Source organism: Enhydra lutris, unplaced genomic scaffold (assembly GCF_002288905.1).
Source record: "Enhydra lutris kenyoni isolate GAN:26980312 unplaced genomic scaffold, ASM228890v2 scaffoldscaffold38, whole genome shotgun sequence".
Lineage (NCBI taxonomy): Eukaryota > Metazoa > Chordata > Mammalia > Carnivora > Mustelidae > Enhydra > Enhydra lutris.
Window position 1 is genome coordinate 1,666,745 of NW_019154122.1, and position 15,134 is coordinate 1,681,878.

Sequence of the window (15,134 nt, forward strand, 5' to 3'; positions counted from 1 at the left end):
GTCTGTGGAGAAAGCCAAAAATAAACTTTCAACAGCTCATTCAGAGATGCATGGCTCAAGTTCTGTTTATTATCCTAAAGTAACTCTCAAAATATTCAGAAGTCATTTCAGTAAGATGCTACATTAGTAGAGTTACTAATTCCTAAACTAATGGGGAGACACGGTGGAGTAAGACAATAAATAAAGCAGTTACCTGATGAAACATAACACAACTAACAAAATACATGGGCATAAAAAGAGGATTCCAGAACCCTACCCTAAACAGACAGCATGAGAGAGTTACAACTGAATTCTTTTTTTTTCTTTCTAATCATTCTTTACCAGAAATGAAACATACACAGAACTGTAGCCAGAGTGAATCACATTAATTACTAGTACTGCAACTTGCAAGAAACTTGACTTCCTAAAGAAGGTCTAGTTCTTAAACTCTAATGTGATTAAGAATAACCTAAAAAAGCATTTTAAACGAGGCTCTCTGGGCCTTATAGCCAGAGATACTGATTCAGAAGAATTTCTCGGTGGGGCCTAGGAATCCTCGTTTTCTTACAGGCACCCAAGGAGATCACAAAGCAAAGCATCTGCTCTACACACTGGGAGACACTGGGGTGGGAAGGTCAGGATGAGTCCTTTTTCAAAGTACAAGTCAGTTCATAGTACTAAGTCATCCTACGGTACAAAGTAACTGGAACTCAAAGTTGCTTTTTTGAAGATGCTGGCCGTCCCAACACCTATGGAACACGGATAACATACAAGTGAGTTTATCACAGATAAGAAATTAAGATATTATCTTTCCATATAGCTTGATGATTAATATTTTTATACAAGGTTGTGGCCTTAGATACTCAAATCTTATTATCATTCTTGTTTCGTTTTCCCCTCCTGGTATTAACATGCTTAGCAGCAGAAATAGAACAATAAGAAAACGTGTACCAAATTTCAGACTTACTGAAAAAGCAGTCAAGGTTGGTAGACAAAGAACAAGTCTGACTCACCCTGTCCTACTCCATTTGTTTTATCTGTAGAATGAACCATAATTTCCCAAGATGCCTGTCACAGCAGTGTTAAAATAATTATATTGGTAAAGAATTTGTAATAAAGATATTATATATAGGCACTTGGAAAGACATTAAACCCAAGGCAAGCTGGAGAAAAACAGTGACGGGCTACAGATCAAAACCACCACACCACCATTTCCTACGATGGTCTGCAGAGCCTACACTGGAGTTCAGACAGAAGGATCTTGGGGACACGGACGCTACATGAAGACTTAGTCGGGATGCAAATGGCCCCTTTCCTTTCACCCCCCTCTTGCCTATAATTTTCTAGCAAATTTTACCAATGTAGTCTCTCAGGCATATCCAAAGCTTGTTGCATATCTCATACTCTCTGCAAAACTATTCTTTTTTTTTTTTTTTTTAAAATTTTTTTTTTTTTTTTTTTTTGGGACAGACAGATCACAAGCAGGCAGAGAGGCAGGCAGAGAGAGACAGGAGGAGGAGGCAGGCTCCCCGCCAAGCAGAGAGCCCGATGCGGGACTTGATCCCAGGACCCTGAGATCATGACCCGAGCCAAAGGCAGAGGCTCTAACCACTGAGCCACGAGGCGCAAAACTATTCTTTTACACACACACAAATAAAAGTACGCATTTTTCAAGATAGATCTGAAAAGCTGCTATTTTAATGAACTACTCCCAAAACTCATGACAATTCAAATAAGAAAAACTGCCAAGTACAAGTTTTTCTGAACTTTTAATAGCATGAGAAGATTGAGAGGTAGTAACCAGATAATGTTTTCATCAAGTGTAGTGAAACTGGAAAGATTCAGATCTCCAGAAGTCGTAAGTCAAAAAACTTCCCCCTTTAATGCATGTTGTCATAATAAAGTTCCATTTCAACATTTCAATAAAATTCCATTCCAGGGAAAGGATCAAAAGCATGCTCTTCAATATGAACTACGTTGAACATAACCTATTGGTACAATCGAGTGAGGAGGACGTTCTGGCATAGCGGAAAGCATTATACCCTGAAAATCAGGATACCTTATTCTACACCCAGTTTTTTATTATAACAAAAATTAACATGTAGGTATATCTAATAACAGCGCCTAAGAAAAGTATACCTTTAAAAAAAAAGAACTTTGCTTTTTACCGCTTCGAACAGTACACTCATTATTTTAAAAGTAATTAAAAACTGAAACCCTTGCAGAAGGTCAGAGTTCCCCTACCTTTGAACAATTCACTAGTTGCTTAATCTTCTGGATTTTTATTTTCTGTGTACGTACTACTTTTCTCTCTTAAAAATGTGATCACACTATATATAACTTTTTTATGATCTACATCATTTTATTCTCAATTTCATGCAATCAGCCCTTTGGAGGCTGTAATGTGCCCTCCAGCATGGTGTCCAAGGGGGCCAAGGAAGGAGCCAGGTGTTTCAACCCTGCCAGCCAGTAAAAGGAAGACCTATTCCTTCCTCCCCACTCGGGGCTGGGGTGGAGGGGTGTCAGAGGAGGCCCAGAATACAGTAGTCGGGACGTTCACAATCAACCAGAGGTATTGTCAATGGCGACTACCTAGGGAACTGGAACCCCCACCCCTGCCAAGCAGAAATGGTAGCTGCCCAGGGGTATCAATGGAGGCCACAAGTTATTCATTCTCTATCTGGTTGTAACAAGGCAGTGTCCTTGTCACCCATCTCTCCGCCCACCCTCCTCTAGAGCCCTGTCAGAGAAGTCTTATTTGAGTGTTAGAGAAGTTTAAACCAAGCTTAAACAAGATCCAGAGTCTCATAGCATAATATGAAAATGTCCAAGTTTTGATCAAAACTCACCTGTCATACTAAGAACCATAAATGAAACATGGCAATCAGTACTGTCACCATCAGGATGACAGAGATGTTAGAATTTGCTGATAAAGATTTTAAAGCAGCCGTGGTAAAAGTGCCTTAATGAGAAATTATGAACAGCTTGAAACAAGTGAAAACACAGAAAAAAGCCTCAGCAAAGAAACAGAAGATGTAAAGAACCAGTAGGAAATTCCACCATAAAATAACCAAAAAAAAAAAAAAAAGAGAGAGAGAGAGAGAGCTCAGAGGATGATCTCACAGCCGAACAGCCAAATGGAAGGGAGACAGGAAAAAATCACTGAACTGGAAGATAGACTAGAAGTGACCTGCTTTACACAGAGAAAAAGTTGACTGAAAATATCAAACTTCCTCTGTATTTCCATAGTTTGAAGTCATCAATCTAACAGTTATTTTTGAAGGCTTCATTGTGCTATTCATCCAACAATTTCACATGTATAAGTTTATTCTGTAGAAACATTTATACAGATGCCCAAAGACACCAGAGGGAGGAACACTGAAGCTCCATTTGTGACGGCAAACCACTGGAGACCACCCGATGCCGATCGATAAAGGATCTGTTAACTACAGACCACAATCAGACAGTGAAGTCTGGGCTAACCATGTGGCCTTTGCTGGCAAGGGCAGGAGTACAGTCACAGTTTTTCCCTGCGGTATGTGAAGTAGAGCAGCTACTGCCTGAGTCTTCTGTCTTAAGCCTACACTGTCCCTTTCCTGGTCCTCTGGCTAGAGAGAGTGGACTTCTGTTTGAGTGTTGCCTGCACCTTTTGGTGTTTCCAGCTGCCAACTCCTCTAGCTCTGAGTCTGTGATAGATGAGGGCAAAAAAAAAAAAAAAAACCAAAAAACTCATCTATTCTGCCTTCCCAGAAGCAGAAGTCTCTCAGACATATTAAATTTAGAAAGTAAAATTAAAAATGTAGAAAACGTGGTATATCCATACAGTGGAATAGTATTCAATAATAAAAAGCAATGAGGTATTTTGATATATGCTAGAAGTTGGATGAACTTTGAAAAAGTATGCTAAATAAAAGGAACCGGTCAGAAAATAAAATCATAGGACACAATTCCATTTATATGAAATGTCCAAAATAGGCAAATCCACAGAGACAGGAAGTAGATTAGTAGTTACCTACTTAGGGCTTTTGTGGGGCAGGAAGGAAAGAAGGTTTGGGAATGACTGCTAACGAGTACAGGGATTTCTTCTGAAGCGCTAAAAATGTTCTAACATTGGACAGTGGTGATGGCTGCACAGCTTTGTGAATACACTAAAAATCACTGAACCGTACATTTTAAACGGACGCATTATATGATATATGAATCATATCTCAAAACTGTTTTAAATATACAGGCACAAATTACAAGTATAAATATACACATACTAGACAAGATTTTAACATGGAAAACATAGTTCAAATATTATGATTTCATATTATACAAAAAATGTACATGCCCATAATGTTTTCCCCAAAATTAGAAAACCCAAATAAAGCAAAAACTTGAAGAATTCCACTGACAGAAATAATTGCCAATTTCCAGAAAAAGGATGAATCTTCCCATTCATTTAGGTTTTGTTCTTCTAAAGGGGGTAGTTTTATTTAACTTGCTATCAGAGGTTTCTCTTACACACTATTTCTCACCCTTCTCCCTCCAGGCCTCTGTTGTAATTCCTGAATTGCCTAATACCAGTATTGAATCAGAAACTGCCAGATTAACTCCTACCTTGCTGAAGAGGGGTCAGTGGCAGATGCCATAAATATTTTAATGTTTTACTAATTCAGGGTTAAGGAATGGCTCACATAGAAAACCTAGTTTAATCAGTTGCTAGAACAGTCATTTTAAAACACCCAAGAAGGTGAGCTTGAACTTCGTTCCTCTCTATTTCTTTGTGTTTAAGGGACTGGTGGTGGGGGTGATGGTTGACTAGGGTAAGAAAGACAAGCCTGGGACCTGAGGGTAAAAATGGGCTCCTGACCATGAAATTATTTTCCTTGACACATTTTCTAGGGAATGCACACAACAACATGTCGCCAAAAGAATAAACTTAAAAGCCTTAAGGCTTCATTTACCTTCAGTGTGGATCCTATTTCACTTAGCTATCTGAATACACAAAATGGCTTGCGCTTAGATTAAAAGTCTCAAAACAACATGATAAATGGGCAAAATCGCCTCCTTTCTATTACTCATTTCTTCAGTTTTTCCTAACCACATGCTAGGACCATGCTAGGTCCTCAGGTTCAATAAGCCATCGTCCTTCTACGGGCTCTGCAGAGCATGAAGGAAACAAGGCTGAGAATCAGAGGATTTGAATCCTGACCTCATTACTTATTAGATGTGTAATCTTCAGTAAATTACTTAACATCTGTGAAACTTGACTTCCTACACCACGTTACCAGGGGGTCAAATCAGTTAGGGTACACACAGCTCCTGGCATATGGGAAGAGTTTTGTAAATGTTACTTGACTATAAAGATGCTTCATGCACAGAACTCAGGACCTAACGATGCGTTCTTCAGCTCATGCACTTAGTCTTTAGAATCCCTACATTATTCTTCCAGAAAATAAGAAAGGGGAAAGAATTGTGGGACTGATCCCACAAATGGAGCCAAAGGATACATGGCGGAGCATTTACTATATCCCAAGCTCTGGTGATGTAAATAAAATCAGCCAACAGCAGGGCATGGGAAAGACCTCAGATGCTACCATTTTCTGGTTCAGTACCACCAGGCCCTTAAGTCTACTCTCCAGGTTCGGTTCTATGCAATTTACGGGAGAACAGATTCGTGTGAAATGACATGAGGATACCCAGCTATCAGGGTTAGATGAAACTGCAGGCTAGGCTGTTTGAGCTCCACATAAAACATTTACCTTACTGAAAAGGAATGCTCTACTCTCCCCAGACAAGCTCTTCACATGTATTCATCTAGTTATATATTTTGACTCAGCAGAGGAAGGTGGTTAACTAAGAGCCACACCCACAGAATGCCACCACTTCCTAGCTGTGTGACTTTGAAAAAGTGATTCAGCCTCTCTGGGCCCAGTTTTCCTCTTCCACAAAATGGCAACAATAAGATGACCTACCTAGTTGGACTGCTGATGGGAACTGAAGGAGTTAACAAATACAGGGGCTTAGAAACCTTTCACACTTTTTGATATTTGTACTACGCACATGAATCTTTCATTTCAAAAAAAAAAAAAAAAGAAAGCAAATAAAAGTCTTCCACCCAAAACATATGAATAACATCAAACAGAAGTGACAGGGGCAGCTGGGTGGCTCAGTCGGTTAAGTGTCTGCCTTCAGCTCAGTTCATGATCGCAGGGTCTTGGAATCTAGCCCCATATCAGGCTCCCCTGCTCCCTCCCACCCCCACGTATGTGTGTACACACACACACTCCCTCTAAAATAAATAAATCTTTAATAAATACAAAATTAAAATAAAATACTGATTACCAGGCCTCACCTCCAGACATCTGGATTCAGTATGTCTTTGGTGAGGTCCAGGAATCTGCAATTTTTAACAAGCACTTCAAGCAATTCTAATTCTGATGCATTTGGTGGACAGACCACACTTTGGTAAATACTGACACAGAGGAAAAACATGCCAAAAATAAAGACTGGAAAGAAGTTTACGCCACAGTTAGACTTTGAACTTGAATTCCTCGTGATGCCTTCCGGACTCTGCTCTTTGTAAACCAGCAACCCGGTCACCATTCGTTAGACACAGTTTTGGTAAATAACAGCCTCCTCTCTTACTTTAAAGGAATACTACTCTATCTGTCCTCAATGCAGGATATATCGAAACTTAAACCAAAGAAACCTAAAAGCCCTTAAAACTTACGACACTCAAGGGCGCCTGGCTGGCTCAGTCAGTTAAGCCATTGGCTAAGGACGGACTCATGACCTGAGCCTTCAGGTCATGATCTGAGGGTCTTGGGATTGAGCCCCACTTGGGGCTCCATGGTTGGTGGGAGAGGCGTCTCTCCTTTCTCCCTCTGCTCCTCCCCTCCTCTCCCAGCTTGTACTCTGTCACACTTGCTCAAATAAAAATCTAAAAACAAAACAAGACAAAACAAAAACACCTAGACACTCAAAATCAAGAACATTCTTATTTATACAAACTAAGAAGCAGAAGCAAAACAATGTAACAATAACCATTCTAAGGGCTTATCTTACTGCCAAATATAATGTTAAGGACATTATGGTGACAAAGATCCCTCTGCAGATCAAGTCTTTTATTCTGTGGGATGGTTGTAACTGGTTTAGAAGAACAATTGCAAATTTTAATTATTATATTACTAAATGATTGGACTTGTCAGGAGAAAAAAAAAAAAGATTCTTCTGTGACGTTAGGGACATGGACCAACACCTGACTTGAAAAACAGCTGGATTTTCCACTTAGAAACCACAGAACTTTACACTTGGGTAAGTCACTTAAGCATTTTGGCCTTTTAGTTTTCTCTTCTGGAAGGGCAGCGGGGGTGGGAGAGTGGTCTGGGGCAAGAGGTTGGGGGTTGAAGATTGCTTTACAGAGCTGGTAACTATAATGTTGTGATACCAGATACATATTCCTACTCTTAGGGAATACAGTGTGTGCAACTTCAAGAGGAAGAGCAAATAAAGTGAATGGGGTAACATGTTAATAGGTAAACTGGGTGGTTTCTGTACTGTTCTTATTCCTGCAACTTCAAAGTGTAAAATTATTTCCAAATTACTAGTTTTTATATTATTCATCTAATTTCCACTTCTGTACGAATAGTTTCTAATTATAACTCATTTTTACTGTACCAGTTATAAATTATCTCCAAGGACAGATAAAAAATCAATATTTTTAAATTAAAATTTTTTATATTTCTTAATCATCCATCAACCATGTAAGGCCCTACCTACACTAAATACTGGAGATCAGTGATGAATAAGAAAAGGCATGGTTCGTACCTTTGTATTACCTATGTTCTACAAAGTTGAATCTGAGTAATTTAAGAATATGAAAACACACTAAAAATGAAACTCAATATAAGATACAGTGTAACTCAAAATACATTCCCCATCTGGGGCACCTGGCTGGCTCAGTCGGTGAAGCATGTGACTCTTGATCTCGGGGTTCTGAGTTTGAGCCCCATGTTGGGTATAGAGATTACTTGGAAATAAAACCTTAAAAAAAAAAAAGCCACATTTCCCAACAACTGAAATAACACTTTAATATTTTCTCGAAAGTGTCATAAACATCCCCCAATAAATCACGATTTTGAGAGTTTCAGTTTTAAGAGCTTGCCATGGCTCCTCCTCTGAGTTAGTAATTCAGCTGTTAATAGGAAACTCAATGTTCTCTTGCTTTAGTCTTAATCATCAAACTGAGGAATCATTCAAAACTATTCAAAATTATGTCCTTTCACTTTATTTTCAAATATTAAAAAAGGAAGGAGCAACTAAAAGTATAAGACAAAGATAATTGTGCTTAACCATATAAAATAAACTTCCAAAATTTACAGTAATTACTAAAGTCATCAAGACTCAAGGTTACTTGAAGACTGTTGGAAGAAATCACTGAAATACACAAATTAGCCCACAATTTAGTCTTAGCTAAATGTCCTGGTTTAGTGATACAGCTCTGTTTTTTAAGCTTCTTCCACCTACAACTGTAGATAATTAAACCTGTCGAAAGTGAAAGAATTCATCTTCCTGTAGTTTCTCAATTCTGTTTCATTAGTAAATGACCAAATTATGATTCAATAACCTAATGCAGCTGAGAGCTGAACTAACAATAAAAAGGAGCCTGTAAACATGTACAATAGTCCTTAAAATTAGATCTTTGCAAAAGTTCTCACTTCTCCTTTCCCAAGATGACTTCCCCACCCACGTTCTTGAGGACCCTATACCTTGATTCCATTATCCCCTCCCATCTGTCCTATACAACGGGCCACATGAACCTGGACACTTCTGTGACTCAAATCCCCTTTTCTCCCACAGAAATACCCACTGCTGCCCCTGTCCTTCAGGCGAAGCTCAAGCGTCACCTCTAAGAAACCTTTCTAGATCACTCTGGCCCAAACCAGTCACCTGTCCTCTCAACTTCAACTCCGGCTTCTCAGACTCAGAGATCAACACAAATCATCAGAATATCTTGCGAGGATGCAGCTTCTGATTCAGTAGATCTAGGGTGGAGCTCAAGAGTCTGCATCTACAAACTTCAAGCAACAGCAAGCCTGTGCCATTTATTGAACAATTAATATTCAGTTGTCTTGTGATCTCTTAAATGGTTACTGTGTATTATTACTTTACTGTTCATATCCCTGCACTGTATCTCCTGGGCTAGACTGTCACTTCACTGTGATGGCATACGTTTTTTGTTTTGTTTTGTTTTGTTTTAACCTTCCCATAAGGCATCTGTTGCAGATGCCTTACTATGTATTAGCTTTCTACTGATTGCTAACAATGAAAGCCTCAGGAGTTATAAAGAACTCCAGGTGATCAGTATAAGAAAAAAAAAAAAAAAAAGGCAAACCTTTCAGATTAAGGCTTCTCAAAAATTTAAATTAGTTCTCCAGGTGAACTTGGGACAGAGCTAACAAACCACAGAAGCCACTGCAACAAACTCTGAGAGTTGCCTGCCCAACACCCATTCTCCCACTTTTTTTTTTCATTCTCCCACTTTTTGTTGCTGCTAGAACTCCCATTTTTTTTTTAAAGATTTTATTTATTTATTTGACAGAGAGAAATCACAAGTAGGCAGAGAGGCAGGCAGAGAGAGAGGAGGAAGCAGGCTCCCTACTGAGCAGAAAGCCCGACGTGGGGCTTGAACCCAGGACCTGGAATCATGACCTGAGCCGAAGGCAGCGGCTTAACCCACTGAGCCACCCAGGCGCCCCTAGAACTCCCATTTTTTTTTTTTAATTTAAAGATTTTATTTATTTATTTGACAGAGAGATCACAAGTAGGGAGAGAGGCAGGCAGAGAGAGAGGAGGAAGCAGGCTCCCTGCCGAGCAGAGAGCCCGATGCGGGGCTCGATCCCAGGACTCTGAGATCATGACCCGAGCCGAAGGCAGCGGCCCAACCCACTGAGCCACCCAGGCGCCCCTAGAACTCCCATTTTTGATCAGGCATCTGTTCACCCTTCCCTCAAGGGACACAGTGGGTGATGACCCAATCCCTACAGCTGGGAGTAATCTGGACTGATTCTAAGTCAGTCATGATAGTTCCATTCCTCTTGCCAGTGATAAGCAGCAAGACTCGGTGATGAGATCCAGTCCCAGTCTTTGCTCTTAAGACAAAGACACCAGAGGAGGAAATCCTCGGATGTGAATGAAACCTGTGGCTGCTGTGGCCAACATGACCGAAGCCAGAGGCTGCACCCAACACCAAAAGACAACAGAGCCAAGAGAATTGCAAACAAAGAAGGGAGCCCAACCCAGACCTATTTCACGTTACATACGTTTCCTTGGGAGCTAAAGACAATTTGAGGTAGAGTTTTCTGTTTATCACAATCATAAATCATCCTCACCATGTATCTCCAGTTATGAGTAGCGGGAAGAATAAAAACATTTATTTGGTAAGGAAAGAAAAAACACAGTTCTCAACATAAGTTAAAGGAGACAGAATAGCCACTCGGGGCTCTGGTTTGCTTACAATGAATTCTATTTTCTACAGGTTGCCATTTAGACTTTGCTCTGGGATTTCAGTGGGCTGGGTAGCACTTGCCACTGATGTTCAAGCTATGGGCTCTCTTCCTCCTTTATGGGACAGCTCCCAGAAAGAGCACCCCCTTGCCCAGGATCCAGGCATATTTATTCCACACACAACACATACTTACTGAGGACCTCCTGCCTCCTGTCTCCCAAGCACTGGGAGTTGGCACTGGGGAAACAACTGTCAGATAAGACCTGAAACCTCATGAAATTTAGATTTTTATGGAATAAATAGATAATATATCAAGTTAAAAACATATATACTATAGTAAGTGCCAAAAGCAAAACAAAGTAGTAAGAATAAGGATAAGGAACACCTACTTTAGAGAAGATGACATAAAAGATCTCTTAGACCTAGAGCATGAGAAGGAGCCAGCTGTTCAAGAGCCAGCGGGAGTATGAGAGAAAGCAGTATTGGCAGGGGCCAGATCGTGAAAGATCTTCCAGACCAAATTAAGGAGTTTGAATTTTATGCTTACAGAGGGAACATTTACTCACTTATTTAACAAATGTTCACCAAGTGCCTACCGTGCAGAAAGAAATCACTTAATACAATGGTTAACAACAAGGACTCTGGAAGCAGTGTCTTCTTTGATATTCTACCTAACCTACTGTGTGATGCCTGGTACACTACTTAACCTCTCTGGGATTTTGTTTCCTTATATGTAAAATGGGGATTACCTACTTCATAGTCAGGAAATTAAATGAGTTAATAGGACAATCTCTTGAAACACTGCCCAGCATCTGGTGAAGTGCTCAGTAACAAAGTATGTGCTAAGTAGAGAACAATTTCACTTCATTGAGCTTGGGGGAAATGCCAGAGAATGGGGTAATGGGATACCACTGAAGGGCAGGGTAATATGAGGGCAAAATCCAACTTCCATTTTAAAGACAATAAATAACACTTGCTACCATATGGAGAACAGGCTGCGGACATGGAGCTGGCAAAGAATGTACATTGGGAGACTTGGAATGTGGCTTGAATTTGAGGCAATGAAGTTAGAAAGAAATGCATGGGTTAAATTGAATTGGGAGGGTATAATCCTAAAGACTTGTGAGGATGTGAGGATTTACATGTGGAAAGTGAGGGAAGGAAGAAATCAACCCCAAGATTACTGGTTTGAGCAACTGGGTAGAGGAGAGCCTCAAGACAGGGGTGGCGGGGCGCCTGGGTGGCTCAGTTGAGTAAGTGACTGCCTTCAGCTCTGGTCATGAGCTGGGAGTCCTGGGATCAAGTCTTGTGTCGGGCTCCCAGCTCCATAGGGAGTCTGCTTCTCCCTCTGACCTTCTCCCTTTCTCATGCTCTCTCTCTCTCTCTCTTTCTCAAATAAATAAAGAAAATCTTAAAAAAAAGACAGGGGTGGGTGTATGCCTATACTCTGCTGGAAAACAGAGAAATCCCTTCAAGAGATAACCGTACAACTACCACCTTGACTTAAAACCAGTTCTTAAGTGTGAAAGGCTACAAACCAAAATTGATATTGTTGACCCCATGACATACTTTAGGAGAGGTGGGGACAGTATTAACTTTATACACCTCTGTACTGTTTTGCTTTTCCTTTTTTTTTTTTTTTTTTTGGTGGGCAGAGGATTTAAGAAAATTATAAAAGAAGATAAATGTTCAAAATGTTTACACATGACAATCTTATTCCTGTCCTTAACCACTGCCAAGATACTAAACTGCTTAAAGATGACAGAACTTCTTTAGAATTCTTCATATTGCTTGAAAAAATGCTGAATGCAAAGTAATCACTCAAAAATGACTAGCTTAAATAAAGTAGGGAATGAATGACAGTTGAGAAAGATTCTATTGAGTACTTTTGTACTGTTACATACTTGAAACATAAGCTGAAAATGAAAACAAACACTAATCTATACTCAAATCAAACCTGAAATGTCTCAGCTAGAAACAAAGTGTCAGATATACAATGACCAGACTTTCCATCTAAGCACAAGAGAACCATAACAAAAACAAGTTCTGCCAGAATGTTTAAGTTACATTCACCCATCAAAAGCCTAAGGAGGAACAAAGTTTCTTATCTCTTTGGAGCAAATTATATGTCATATATAATTAAAAATACTGACTGACAAGAAAGGAAAAAAAAAGATAACCAAAAGTAGAACCCTTTTCTTCTGCCTGGATCAACCTTGATTCTACTCCCTATGGGAATCAAATACAACAAATGAAAATGTCACCAAAGTGGCCTAGAAACAAGTTAACAGCTACTGTTTACTTCAGCAGTTTACTTCTCACTTGATAAGCACTATTATGAAAATGTTTTATATATGTTAATCCTCACAATAACCATAAGAAGTTAGATAGTTTCCCTCATGTTTTGGATAAGGAAACAGATTTTTTTTTTTTTTTAATCAGATAGAGTGAGGAATTCTTTTTAAAGATTTTATTGATTTGACAGAGAAATCACAAGTAGGCAGAGCAGCAGGCCGGGGGTGGGGGGGCAGGCTCCCCGCCGAGCAGAGAGCCTGATGCAGGGCTCAATCCCAGGACCCTGGGTTCATGACCTGAGCCGAAGGCAGAGGCTTAACCCACTGAGCCACCCAGGTGCCCCAGGAAACGGATTTTAAAGCAGCCTTAGGAACCTGCCTTAGGTCATACAACTGAGGAGCAGCAGAACTGAAGTCTGATGTCTGATGTCCATTCTATCAATCACTTTTACAATTTCTTACACCAAGGTGAAAAAGAGATGCTGAATCTTACCTGCCTAATCTCATGATTTTATGGTACAACCACCATCTCATTCCTATGAACATTACTACCAAGTAAGATAAATTACCTGAACTACATTCAATAGAAAGTAATCTACAAATGTTATTTCAAAATTTTTAGTAGCCAGATTTTTTTAAAAAATTAAAAAAGAAACGGGTGAAATTAATTTAAATATTTAATTCTATATATCTAAAATACCATAATTTGGGGCGCCTGGGTGGCTCAGTGGGTTGAGGCCTCTGCCTTCGGCTCAGGTCATGATCTCAGGGTCCTGGGATCGAGCCCCGAATCGGGCTCTCTGCTCGGCGGGGAGCCTACTCCCCCACCCCCCCCCCCCCCCGCCCCCCTGCCTCCTTGTGATCTCTGTCTGTCAAATAAATAAATAAAATCTTAAAAAAAAAAACAACATAATTTCGGGGCACCTAGGTGGCTCAGTTGGTTAAGCGTCTGCCTTTGGCTCTGGTTATGATCCCAGGGTCCTCGGATCAAGTCCCACATTGGGCTCCCTGCTCAACGGGGAGTCTGCTTCTCTCTCTCCTCTGCTTGCCTCTTCCCCTGCTTGTGTTTTCTCTCTCTCTTCTCCCTCTCCCTCTCCCTTGTACTTCCCCTGCTTGTACTCTCTCTTGCTCTTCTCCCTCTCCCTCTGCCTGCTGCTTCCCTGCTTGTGTTCTCTCAAATAAATAAAATCTTTAAAAAGAAAAATAAGGAAAGGGGCGCCTGGGTGGCTCAGTCAGTTAAGTGTCTGCCTTCAGCTCAGGTCATGATCCCAGGGTCCTGGGATCAAGCCCCACATCAGGTTCTCTGCTCAGCGGGAAGCCTGCTTCTCCCTCTCCCACTCCCCCTGCTTGTGTTCCCTCTCTCGCTGTGCTTCTATCAAATAAAATAAAATTTTAAAATCTTAAAAAAAAAAAAGAAAAAAAGAAAGTATCATAATTTCAACATGTAATTGACATGAAAAATAAATACATTCTTTGTACTAAATCTTTGAAATCTGAAGGTCGTGTACCTGGACTCATCAACTTGACATTCAAGCTCTCAGGAAAGATTTAGTCTTATTCCGAATTTATTTGAACAAGTTTGTCTGGCTTACCAAACTACAACAGATTACAACAGAAAAGTAGGGGCTGCATCAACAGAGCTAAGCTGGCAAGGAAGAAATACACACACACACACATACATCTCACGCATGCACACACACAAAACAGATCTAGATCCAAAAAGCATAACAGCTGAGGCCACTTAGCAGAAGGGCAAAAATAGTCTTCCATACCTCAACAGTTCCCCAGGTCATTGCCACATTACAGAATTCATCAGAATGCTGGCATTAATGGGCAGTTAAATTCAGCATTTTAAGAAGTCCAGGAAGCATTAATATATTTTGGAAATATTTTCACTTAGGGGAACCTAGGTAGCTCTGACTTTGGCTCAGATCATGATCTTGGGGTCCCAGGATTGAGCCCCTCATCAGGCTCTGTGCTCAGTGGGTAGTGTGCCTGTCCCTCTCCCCAACTCGTGTGCTCGATCACACTCAGGTGCTCTCTCTCTCTCTCTCAAATAAATAAAATCTTTAAAAATTTTTTTTCATTTAAAATCAGTTTAAGGGGTGCCTGGGTGGCTCAGTTGGTTGAGCGACTGCCTTTGGCTCAGGTCATGATCCCGGACTTCCAGGATCGGGTCCCGCATGGGGCTCCCAGCTCCTTGGGAGTCTGCTTCTCCCTCTGACCTTCTCCTCTCTCATGCTCTCTCTCACTCATTCTCTCTCAAATAAATAAAATCTTAAAAAAAATTTTTTAAATTAATTAATTAATTAATTAATTAAATAAAATCAGTTTAAGAACTCTCTATACTTACTTCCTTTGCAATT

General features: G+C 40.3%; 1 protein-coding gene across 2 annotated transcripts in view; it reads right to left on the reverse strand.

Moving 5' to 3' along the window:
* The window catches only part of LOC111154746 (chloride intracellular channel 4), a 71,616-nt gene that overhangs the window by 37,828 nt on the left and 18,654 nt on the right, over positions 1-15,134 (reverse strand). The window lies entirely within an intron of this gene.